Raw genomic sequence first — 12434 nt, forward strand, 5'->3', positions numbered from 1 at the left:
ATTTTAAATGAAGGCCTTAAAGCAAGTAACTGTAATAAAAGTGAATGTAAGCTTTGGTTGGTGTTGTCCTAGGATGTCTCACCACACACCCCTGATACCCGACAGAGTTTTGCTGTTTGCATCTGTGCCTTTTGTCAGACAAATGCTAAGTGAGAGCTTTGGTATATGAAGGGGTGGGACCACAGACGGTTAAAAACTGTTTCACAAATGCAAGGAATCCGAGTCAACTGCAATACTTCCTGTCGCCATTTTTATGTGACAGTGTATAATCTTACGAGTCCCTGGTGGCAAACAATTCTCATGTTGTAGGAGAAGAAAGACTCTAAATATGTCCCCCTGTTCAAATACACGATACAAATTCCTTTCATTCATTCTTTGAAAAAGTAAACATGTGCCTGGCTTCAGAAAGCGGGCCTGGGGATGGAGGTGGCCTGCTGCTCCTCGCACTGGGCGTCTGTCCTATCTGACATGTTATAGCTGGGGTACCCCGCAGTGACCAGGGGGGTACACACGTGTGGATTCCCTGGACAGGTTGTCCAGTTAACCAGCATCAGTCAGTGATGGTGTGAATGAGCAAAACATAGCTGATTTTTTATTAGGCCCTGAACTTAATCAGCCCACTAAACAGCCGCCTGTGAAACTGCTCTAACTGCTGGAAGCGACTTGTTTCCCCCCTCGTATACCAACGACTTATACGTCCGACAAAGCATGGGGACAGAAGGAAAAGCAGGAGACCCGTGGTGGAGCGGGCTGTTCTGTCCCTAGTCACCTTCTGCAACCTTGTCAAGACTATATTTATTGTTTGTACAAATTCCTGTCAAATAAACAGACAACAATAGAAGAATGGTTTACATTCTTACTAATGTGGGTGCAAGGCTCAATCACAATTTCATTGATATTATTAATAAGAACAACTGACACTTTCAAAACCTCAAATGACTGTATATATCCCGTCTCATGAATACTACAACTATTTAAAATCATCAGCTCTTTCCCACATGTGGCCCAGAGAGCGGCTACACCTTACTGTACTTGTCTAGTTGAAAGCTCTTCTGACATTTTACCAATTTAAATTAACTCCTAGTTTAATCTGTGGGAACACCGTATTTTAAAGGGGTCTGTGATAGGGAAATGCTGCCTGATCCCGAGGGAGAAGCCTCAGAGCTGGTTCAGGGGGATGTTAGGGACAGGAGGAATGAAGAGGGTTGTGGAAGATTGAGGGCCGCCAACTTTCAACATTTTGACCGATAAAGACAGCTAATGCTTTATTACGGTTACATTGGCAAACACACCAAAGGGGAACATAAAAGGTGCTCGCTGTTTACTTTCTGTGCTCCAACATTGGGTCGCGTAAGGGAAGCTCGTACAGAGACTCAATGAGTCTCTTGGACGATGGATCTGAACTCAGTAATCTGAGGTCCAAGTAAGCGCTTTACGTCTCCTATTGTTCCAATCACATTCAGCAGTAGTCGTTCTGTAGCCTTCCAGTCATTCAGCATAGTGTCCCATTTCACAAAGCAGATAGTATCAGTCCCAGCATATCGGTTTTTAGTGCAGCAAACTCATGTTTAGTACAAGAAACGACTAAAGGGCATCATCTTAGAGGGAATCCCCCTTCTGCGTCACTGCAAATCTGAATGTTGTTTGTAGGTTTACCACAGGGGCAACGAGCCATGTTGAAACATAATTACCACTTAATTGTGTCAACAGAACTCCCTAAGAAACTCGCCAGCATCAAAAGTACTGATCACACGACCGCAAGCAGAAGCCCTGCCGCCGCTGAACAGCTCTGTCCTCCTCATGTTACACTGGTTCCGGTAAGCCCAAGATTTTATCGCACTGCCTAATAGATGAGTAAGTGACCTAACAAACAGACAGAAAGACTGAATCAGTCTTCAGCTGTGACCAAAGACCAAGTCCGACCAAAGCCCCTGCATGTGGTACGAAGTCCACGACTCGAGGAATGATCAGTTTCTGTCTCCTGATGAATTCGTTTTTACTTCCTGCTAATAAAAATACCACCTACTGATTTGTAATAATTTCTGTATCTATACAAAAGATGTGCAAAGAAGAGTTCAAACACGCCACTGCCTTTCTTTAAGTCATCTGCCTGTTTTTTACAGGATTAGTAGCACAAATCAAGAATGACACACTATAGTGTCCTAAGATAAACTCCTTTTATTGCAAAGAAAAGGGTCACAGAGCCATGTGTTGCAGAGTTTTGACCAATTTACCAAGACAGAACACAAGTCCTACCAGGATTCACTGTGTTTGCTTTTGAAAGCCGTAAAGTTATGTGTCTGAATCCAAGAGAGCCTGACTGCCAAACAGCTGGATGTGTGGATACAGCTGTGACTCTCCATCCAGACGTGAGGACAGGGAGCAAGTCACTTGGGAGGATAAGAGGAAGGGAAGCGAGGGAGGGAAAGAGCAGTTGGGGACATAGTCTGAAAAACGCACGGCTAAAGACGTGGGCAGACTGCACTGTTTGTGTTTTGAACTATAATTGTTCAGATCGAAATATGGGATTTGTCCTTGAAAATCCATTCACTGACAAGCTAATTGTTTTGCTTTTGTACCATTACGATGCTTAGGGCTGCAATTACAAATTATTCGGATAATAAATCACATTTTGGAAATAATTATTAGTGGATTGAGTAAATGCATTGTCTTGTATATACAATCAGAAGTTAATAAATCTAATGTAAAGGCATCCAGGGTTTTTTACAGGCTCCATTTCATTACCCTAGATACATTACTACATTTATTATTTACTTGTTGTTATAAGGTGATCTAAGCCACAGACACTTGACATCTCTCTCTGTGCACAACTGCCCCTACTATGTTCTTACAGAAAACTAACACAGCATTTAATCACTGGAAGTTCGTGTATAGCGCAGACATTCAGGTTTTGTTAGGGTTTTTTAATTGGACCTTGTTCAGTGACATAGAACTGTACATGGGGAATGATCTATGTGACTGAGGGACGGAGCCTTGTCTGTCATATGCCCCTGTCCTCAACATGCAAACAGCCTGATGGTTAAAAAATGCTGCTAAGATGATCAACGCGTGTTTTTCGTGGCACAAACAGGTTCGAGCTGAGCACAAAGTCATAAGACCGATGGACACAATATAAAATGTATTTCATTTTATGTAAAATAGGTTTTTGCACCTAGCGAAGGTGAAGTTTTTTTTGCCAAAGCATTAGTATAGATAACGCCGAGGACCAGTATTATCAATAAATGACTGCTACATGTTCAGTCACCCTGTCACTTTTATAGATAAACCTAATCTGTAGTAAAAGAAACAGCCTTAAATCTTTAAAAAATGTCCCTTTTTACTATTCCATCTAATCCATGCCATCTCTTCAACTCGCCCTGGCCACAATAAGTAGATGCGCCCTCCCCTTTGTTTTCCCTCTTTTCCTTCTTCCCCTCTGTCCCTTCAATCACATCCTCCCAGTCTCCCAGGAGACACGTAGCACAATTTTGTTAATTAGGAAGGACATCCGCCCTCCACACATGTACACAAATTGAGGTGGTGCTTGTCAGCAATTGTTCTCCAACTTCCAGGCTTGAAAACATGTTCTCTCATCACACGTCCCCACCATCTCACAATGTTTACAGGGTTTGGCTACACTGGGCCCAACAGCTTGTCGAGCTCAGGTCAGTTCCCTCAGTTTTCGACATGACTTTCATCCCCCCACTGTGTCATAACAGTACCTTTCAAATCCACCGAAAATCTTGTGTGAAGGATTATAATAACTGACATATATGTGCTCAAAGAAACTTATATTAGTGAAAGTATGTTCTCATATACATTTACTATATAAACAGGACAACACTAATTCAATAGATCCTATCCTAAACACATTTCTTGATTCCTTGATAAACATCTATAGAGGTCGAGCCATAAAGTAAAATGAATGCCCTCGTCTGTGCCGGAAAGCCCCTGTTGCCAAGAATACAACAGCTCCTTTTGTTCCAGGATCCATATTATTCAGACGTACTCAAAAAAAGAAAAAAAAAAAAAAACTCCAGTTCCCCTGTTCTCGCAACATGTCCCACAGGAGAGTCTGGGAACAATCCACTAGGTCTTTCAAATCCCACACCCATGAAAAGTAAACCCCTCTTCTTGAAGAGAGGAAGAAGAGCAACTGCCCCCGGAATAAGCCTTACAATGGGTCTAAAGTCTCCATCACTTGACGCTGACAGGTCTTGAGGTAAAACCAAAAGTTCCAGTCAGGCTTAAACCTGACCACCTTTCCAATCCTCTGCCCATTATCCTTCTCTTTCAGTTTGCCCGACCCGGGAAGAACTGTGCCGCCTTCACTCCTAGTCCTTCACCCAGACCTGGCTCCACCCAGCTGGCCTCCAGCTCACCGCCAGACCAGCTCACCTCAACAGACAGCGTGAAGCGTCCTGTCACTAGGCACACATTCGGACAGGCAGACATAGCTTTTACTTCAGACCAAACACGTCCACGTTGTGTGTGTGGCGCGTCTCACACAGGTCAAGGAAGCCAGCATTGTAATTAGTATTTTCCTCGCTTGCTTCTGTAAAGTCTCCAAAGGCCATAGAGGGAGAACGAAAAACGCCCGCCAAGCTATATTTTTAATCACTGCAGGATACAAATATGACTAAAATACCTATGTATAAGATTTTTTAGCTTTAAACAGTGTTGTCTATTGATCCACCATGAAGGGATAACACTTCAAAATGCACAAGACAAGTGCACTTTATTGTTGGCCAGACATTCCTCTCAATAGCGTTTTTGTCATTCTGATCTACAGGATCAATTTTCTCTGCATATCTGAAGCCGTTCAATAAAACAGAGGCAGCACCATTTTCATGCCATTTTAAACACCAGCCGGAGATGTGCGTATTCTTGATGGCTTCACAGTCCCCCTAATCCTATTTTGACGTCTATTTACAGAAAAAATCTTTTTGTGGATCAACATAGCCGTGAAGCAACTAACAATAGATATACTATGAACAGAATATTGGCAGATTGATTTTAAAAAAAGCAACCATCATTATCATATAAGAGACAGCAGTTAGCCAGTGCCAAGTACGTCACAACTGCTGTATGTGACCATAAATGTGCTGCTGGTTGTTGTGTTTGACATGAGGAACCTTTACTCAAGCTGCTTTTAAAAAAAAGGGAGTGACTTAGAAACCAGTCATGTGTAAAACACCAACCACCCAACCCAACAGTTGCAGCCATCTTTTCATACGAAGGATAATCCCTAATCTGACATCAGACAGGAAGCAACAAATTAATCTCATCAGCGGACTAGATTATGACGTCTGTCACTCTTCTCACACCTTCGTTCATTGCTAGTGTCTTGTGCTGCTGATGAATGTGCTCCCCCTTCGCTCAGGCTCAAGGACCGCTGCGGCAGCCAACCTGCGAGTCTGAACCAGTGCAGGAGAGGCGGCGGCCGCTCAAGGCGCACCAGTCGGAGAGCTTCCTGCCTCTGGGTACGTGGAGGCCGGAGCCTGGGTCCGGCTTCAGTGTCTGAAGGCAGAGCTGGACTGGACCGGTTCCCAGTGACTTCAGTTCAAATGCAGTTAGTGCTTAAATGACCCCCTTCATCCAGCACCCATTCCACTCGTGTGTCCAGGCTGCAAAGCTCAGCCACAGGCCCCGGATCCTCTGCTCCCCGGCCCCAAGTCCCCAGTGTTCCGCACAGGCAGCGAACCGGCGCTGAGCCCGTCCGTGACCCGCAGAATAGCAGAACCGCTGCCAGGTCAGTAGCTCGTAAACGTATGGTGTGACTGTGCGGACCGGATCCGGTTCCTTGTTGTTCTGGTGGAAACACGTGAGGGAGTAACACAAGGCGGCTTCAATATTACATAGAGCATAGAGAAACAGGATGTGATGAAGCCTGCGTCCACATCAGGCAAACATCTGCTGCTGTCACTTTAGTCCAACTAAGCAGCTAAACATAAACTCTTCCATTCTAGGAGGTCACACAAACCTACTTAAAGACCTAGTTATTTAAACACGCCTCACGTTTTGCTCACTAACAAGCAGGCCAGGCCATCAGGGGCTCCGACAGCCAGCTGTGCCCGAAGCCGCCGCCCAAACCCAGCAAGGTGCCGCTGGCTCGACTGCCTCGGCCCGTTCCACCGCCCCTCGTCCGGCCTCGCAGCGTCGCCTCTGGACCCGGCGGAACCGCCGGCTCCTCTGTGGAGGAGCGAAGGTAACGAAATCGTCATTCATTGGATCGGGTTGGTGGTGCAGCAGAAGCACGTGACGCCTCCGGTTCTCACCTCCCACAGCTCCCACGGTTCCAGTGAAGCCTCACAAGCTTCACCCGCTGTCCCTCCCCGCAGACCCCCACACCCCCCCCCTGCCGCCCGCGGGCCAGAGTCACAGGCTGGGCTGCACCCCAGCAGCTACGTGGAGCGGCTGAGGAGGGAGGCGGGGGGAGGGGGGGAGGCGGGGGAGGGGAGGGGCCTGGACCGGAGCTCCTACCATCACGCCATCGCAGCCCTGGAGAACACCAGCGAGGAGGAGGAGGAGGAGGAGGAGGAGGAGGGGGGGGAGGGGGCGCAGGAGCGGGCAGACGGGCGCCGCTTCCAGCGGCCGCTGGTGGAGACGCAGTCAGCGTTCAGACCCGCGGACTTCGGGTCGCGACTTCTGCCGGCGGAGAACAAGCCGCTGGAAATGGTGGTTCTGAAGCGCGTGAAGGAGCTGCTGCTGAGCCACGACCACCAGAGCATCGCGCGGCACCTGCTGATGGCCGACTGCCAGGTAGGCGGCGCCGCTGCTGCAGGCACCGACGAGGCGCCGCCGCTCACGGAGCTTCTCCCGCTGTTCAGGTCGCTCGCGTGCTGGGGGTGAGTCCAGAGCTCAGGGCGCAGATGGGCGTGTCCTCTGGGCTGGAGCTGGTGACGCTGCCGCACGGGCGCCAGCTGAGACTGGACCTGATGGAAAGGTAAAGCCCGATTAGACCGGCTTAAACCTGCTGTTCACCTTCAGGTCACAGCCGCAATGTTCTGCTGACCGTGTCCATGCTCCCTCTCCTCCCCTCCGCCTCCAGACACCACACCATGGCGGTGGGCGTGGCTGTGGACATTCTGGGATGCACGGGCAGCGTGGAGGAGCGCGCGTCCACGCTGAACCGCATCATCCTCGTTGCGCTGGAGCTGAAGGACGCGGTGGGCGACCTGTTTGCGTTCACCGCCCTGATGAAAGCGCTGGACCTGCCGCAGGTAACGCGCAGGCCGGTGCCGAGCCGCTCCGGTACCGGAGCCGAGCCTCCGTGTACCGGAGCCTCGGGCGCCCGCAGCCTGGTGCTGTTTTTAATGTCTTTGTGCTGCAGATCAGTCGTCTGGAGGAAACGTGGACCGCTCTGCGGAGGAACTACACGCAGACGGCCATCAGCTACGAGAAGACGCTGAAGCCCTTCTACAAGAACCTGTACGAAGGCGCAGGTACGGAGCCGCGGCCTCTCCGGACGTGAACTAGATCACGGAAGTGCGCGTTAACTGAAGCGTTTGTTCGGCAGCGTCTGCTCCGCCGCCGCTCTGCGTTCCTCTGCTGCTGCCGCTGCTCACGCTGATGGAGCGGCCCGCGGTCACGTGTGAGGGCTCGGAGCTGTGGGAGACCAGCGACCAGGGCTGCGACATCATGCTGCGCCACCTGGAGGACGCGCGGCTCGTAGCCCAGAACACGCACAGCTACACGGCCAACGCGCAGAGTGTCCTGCAAGGTGACAAAGAACAGAGTCTACACTCCTGTGCGTAAACACAGTACGCTAATGAGGTCTGGCTGTGTGTGCAGGTTTCCAGTGTGACGACGAGCTGCTGGAGGTTTTTAAGACGGACTTCCAGCTGCGGCTGCTGTGGGGGAGCCGCGGCGCCTCCGTCAACCAATCGGACCGCTATAACAAGTTCAACCTCATCCTCACCGCGTTGTCACGGAAACTGGAGCCGCAAGCTGCCATCTGACGTTCAGCCGAGCACCCGCTCACGTTCACGGCAGCAGGGTCACAGAGCAGCTGCAACGAAGGAGAGAAAAGGAAGTGAACTCACCGAGGCCATCGTTCAGAAGCTGAGTCGCATCGTTTCCAGAGACGCTCATTTATTACGTCACATCATGGTAAAGCAGAAGCCTCTTAGCTTTTTGTTCAGCACAGACGCAGGTCTCACTAACAAATCACATCACTTTTATTTACACATATATTCCAAGTGTTGTATAATTAATTTATATCTGTAGTTGAAAATGAAACACTCCCCCTAAAGCAGAGCTCAGGGATCCTTAGGACGGATACATGTGCAATAGATGTGGACCCGCTTTGCCTGAACACAAGAATCATCCTCAAGCAGATTCAACACGCCCCCAAATACTCCACCAGGCTTCAAGTCTTCCAAACCTAAACTCTGAGTCCTACAGGTCCGTTTACTGACACCAACATCACGTCAGAGGATGATTATCACCGTCGGACCTCGCGTCTGCCAGGATGAGGAGACGCTGCCGTTTCTGGAACCGGAAACCTGTGTGTCCCTGACACCTGGGCCTGTGGCTGTGACAGACAGGGCTTGTGCTTTAAAACGCAGTAAAGCAGGATTTCCTTTTGTTCACGTGCCTTTTGAAATCGACCTGAACAGGCGAACGAGCAGAAGTGAAGGCAGACCGTCACTAATGTCTCCTAACTGTGATGTTAGAGTTATTTCTTCTAATCAGCATCTGAACTACTGTCAGTTCTTTGACGATTTAAAATCAAACCTTAGTGAAGACGGGTTGGAACTTCACAAGTGAAACCCAACGTACACGGTGTTAACGTGTGAGACTAAGCTGTAAATATTTGTCATGTTAATAAGTGTAAAAATGAGATAATGAATTTCACTGTTTATATTTTACAAAGACTGTGGTAAGATTTAATAAATATTGCATTTGTGTTTAATAGCTGGTGTGTTTTCATCACTACCTTCTCCACTGGAGTTAATGGAGACTAAGAATGTAATTCTGCCTGTTGTTGATTATTTTAGAAGCCAAAGGTCATTGCTGCTAACTTCTCTGTTGTTAAAGGTTACTCAGCAGTTAAATTGTGGCTAAAAACTCATCATCACGTCCCCCGATCAGGCGTAACACAACGATCGCCGGCCTCAAGCGTGCAGGTCCTGTGCTGGCTGCCCTGACCCACGCAGACCCCCCCCACCTGCACTGTGGTATCTGGCACCAACACTCGAGCAGCAAAGCCTTTAAGTCCTGTGCGTGGTGAGGTGAATGCTGAGTGGATTGAACAGATCTGGGGAATCTGGAGGCCAGGTCAACAACATCACACAGACAAACCAGCTTCATTGTTGCTCTTTTTATTAGAACCATATCTCAAAGGAAGAAAAACAACGTTTTTGTTCACAAAGTGTCTGACAACATTCAAAGTAAAAAGATGTGCACAATAGTAATGAGAAGAGAAGTACTGCTATTGGTTATTACAACATATACGAGCTTAACTGTTATTGGATGCTGATTTAAAACGCTTTCATCATGGCCCTATAGTTACACAGCTGGAAACATCTGCACACTGACGTCAGTAGCAGGTTCCTCTGGACACATGTGACGAGTGATGAGGAGTATTGTAGCAGGCGTTTGGATGAACAGCATCACCTCACAGTAGCTTGGTAAGTCACTGAAGACCTGTACAAGAGTCTAAACCTCATAATAAGCATTTAAAAGCTGATCTGTTATGTGTTTTTGCAGATTTGCAGAATGACACCACAGTGGCCTTTATAATACACAGCTCACAGTTTCATAGGTATAATAATAGAAACAGTTATGAGAGATTTGAGCTTTTCTCTTTTAAAGCTGCTGCATGTACTCATCCAGCAGCTCCAATAGGACGGGGCAATCTACAGCTTATATAAAACACCCCTGAAAGGGATTCTGCTGAGTCCATAGATTTATCTTTACCATCAGAGGATCAGCATCCTGCCTGCGAGCACGTAACCATAATGTCAGGAAACATTCAAATGTTTCTTGTCGATTCGGACAGTTGATTAAGAACCCAGTGAGATCTCGGAAGACATTGTATTGGCTTCCTCATTAAAGGTGTGGTTCCTTTCTCCTATATTATATACAGGAAATTAATCAAATTAATTTACAAACAAAAAGTAAGAAGTTGCAGCAATGATTGCCTTCCATGCAGAAAATAGAATTAGATTTAAAATGTGTTACAGTGAAACAAGCGCACAAGCTGTTAAAAATGGATATGGATTGGTTTAACATTTAGATTCCGGATTTTACGGTAATCCATCTTTGGGTTTTGGGACTGTTGACATTTAAGAAATCATTCTGGGCTCTGGAAAATTAGTAGCAGGCATTTTTCAAAAGACGCCTATATTCTATAAACAATTTAGACTATGTTGCAATACTCCCTTTGCTGCAATAACCTTTTTAAAATACAATGAAAAGTTGCCACAGGGAAAATGTGGACTTCAATGACTGAGAAAAGTTCAACTAACATCTACTCCCATTCTCTTCACTTCACAGCATTACTGGAACACAGACGGCAGTTAAAGGTGGTGACCTGCTGCTTAGAGTGCCTTGAAATGAAAGAATAGCATTTATCTTAGTTTTAAAGTAAAGGCAAACCTTTGGGTGATTGATCAGCTCACCAGAGAGAGGTTTAAAATGAAACGAATTAATGCAGAGAATCTGGAAAATCATGCTTATAAATGTATAAAAAGATTCAAGAAGTGAAAATCATGAGCATTTTGTCACCGCTGCAGTGGTCATTCAGTAAGTTCACACGTCTCTAGGCAGACAAACACACATTCACTTATTCATTTCATTAGATTCAAATGCTGTAGAACTTGAGGGGAAAGTGCATCGGTTCACTTCGAACCTTGTTTTCTCTCATGAGTGTTAACCAAACCTAAAGACAGTCACCATGGAAACACATTCAGCATGACTTAGGTAATGATATTATGTACACATTATTTATTAGAAAGAAAAAAGTCACGTATGTTAAAACGTATGGAAACCAGAAGCAGGTGCACGGGTCCGTGGCCTCACATTCACAAATACAACTGACTACATGGATAAACCTGTCATAAAGATGCAGGTTGGACTCCAGTGGAGGACAATGGATGAGCCCAGGTGGCTGATGGGAGACGGCAAGACACATCCATGATTGTGGGGACAGAATCCCTTCATGGTAAAACATGACATTTTAAGGCAGAGTTGGACCTCGACAACACCAGAGTCCTCTTTGTGGTGTTAATTCATGTGACCCCGTCCAGCCGGAGCCGAGCAGTGGTTTGGTGAATCAAGGCTGCCATCTGCTGGTCAAGGGGTGGGATTACAACCCACGAGGAACAGAAGTAAAAAGGTGAAAGAATCCAGGAGAAGAAAGAGGGAGAAGTCCTGTTTTGACCCTGATAGTCCTGCTATCTGCCTACCAAATGCTAACAAACATAAATAAAAATCATAGTCATGCATATATGAAGTTCACTATGACGAGACAGCATCAAACACAACGCAGCAGGTTACACACGCACAAACACAAAGTTGCTGTTAAAAAGCCGGGGAGAAACACAGGATCATTCTGGGAGACAACAATGTCATGTTAAAACATGCGACTGTATGAGGGTGAAGGCAGGCATGAGGACCAGAGTGGCTCAGGCAGGCATCACCAACAGAGCACAGATACCTATGATGACAGGCGTGAGTCGGGTCGGCGCCACTGGTAAAGTTAGTGTCAGGAAATCCTGCAAGCGGAACTGACCCTTAAAGGCAACAAACCCTGATAATCAGTCTGAATTCAGCTGGTTTTCTCTGAAGAGGCACTGAACAAACAATCAAAAAAATATAACATGGGCAAAACTGGGGAGATGGCAAGAAAATAGCATTTACAAGCTCTGTGCTTTAGAAAACAGATGTTTAAGTTACATAAAAGGATGAGGCTTCCTCTGATCAGGAGTCACTAATGTATATCACAAAAGGCAGAGATGATGTTGGGAGAATTTACTTCTTGCTGAGAAGTAAATCAGGAAGGAAGCTGCTGCTGAACTGCTTCATGCAAGAACATCTCAAGCCCAGTCAGCTCCCGTTTCATTTCCTGCCACACCCTGATCAGTGAGGTCACAGGCAGCAGGTGTCGTCACGATAAAAAATCACCTTGTACCTCATGATACTGGTGAGAATGTGGCAAACTGCATTTAGAGCCTTTACCCTGATGGATGCACAGTTGGGAACCTGTCTCTCATCTTATTGCCTTTTCATGGTTTTGGATCTCCCCTTTTACCTACAATGCTTCCTTCTTCCTCTAGGAGCCAAAATGCAGACGCACCATGGAAATGTGAGCATGCAGACATGCAAACCGGCCTCTTAGCCCACCTCTCCCTCTCTACCTCTCTCTTCTCCCCTGATTACTTTCCTTCTTGCTCACCCCCACCACCAAAAACCAGCGGTCAGCGTGA

General features: G+C 47.0%; 1 pseudogene; it reads left to right on the forward strand.

Annotated features, from left to right (window-relative positions):
• Positions 1 to 4058: 4058 nt before the first annotated feature.
• Positions 4059 to 8650, forward strand: LOC114854761 (breast cancer anti-estrogen resistance protein 3 homolog; annotated as a pseudogene).
• The last annotated feature ends 3784 nt before the right edge of the window (positions 8651 to 12434 follow it).

This window comes from Betta splendens, chromosome 4 (genome assembly GCF_900634795.4).
Source record: "Betta splendens chromosome 4, fBetSpl5.4, whole genome shotgun sequence".
NCBI classification, from domain to species: Eukaryota; Metazoa; Chordata; class Actinopteri; order Anabantiformes; family Osphronemidae; genus Betta; species Betta splendens.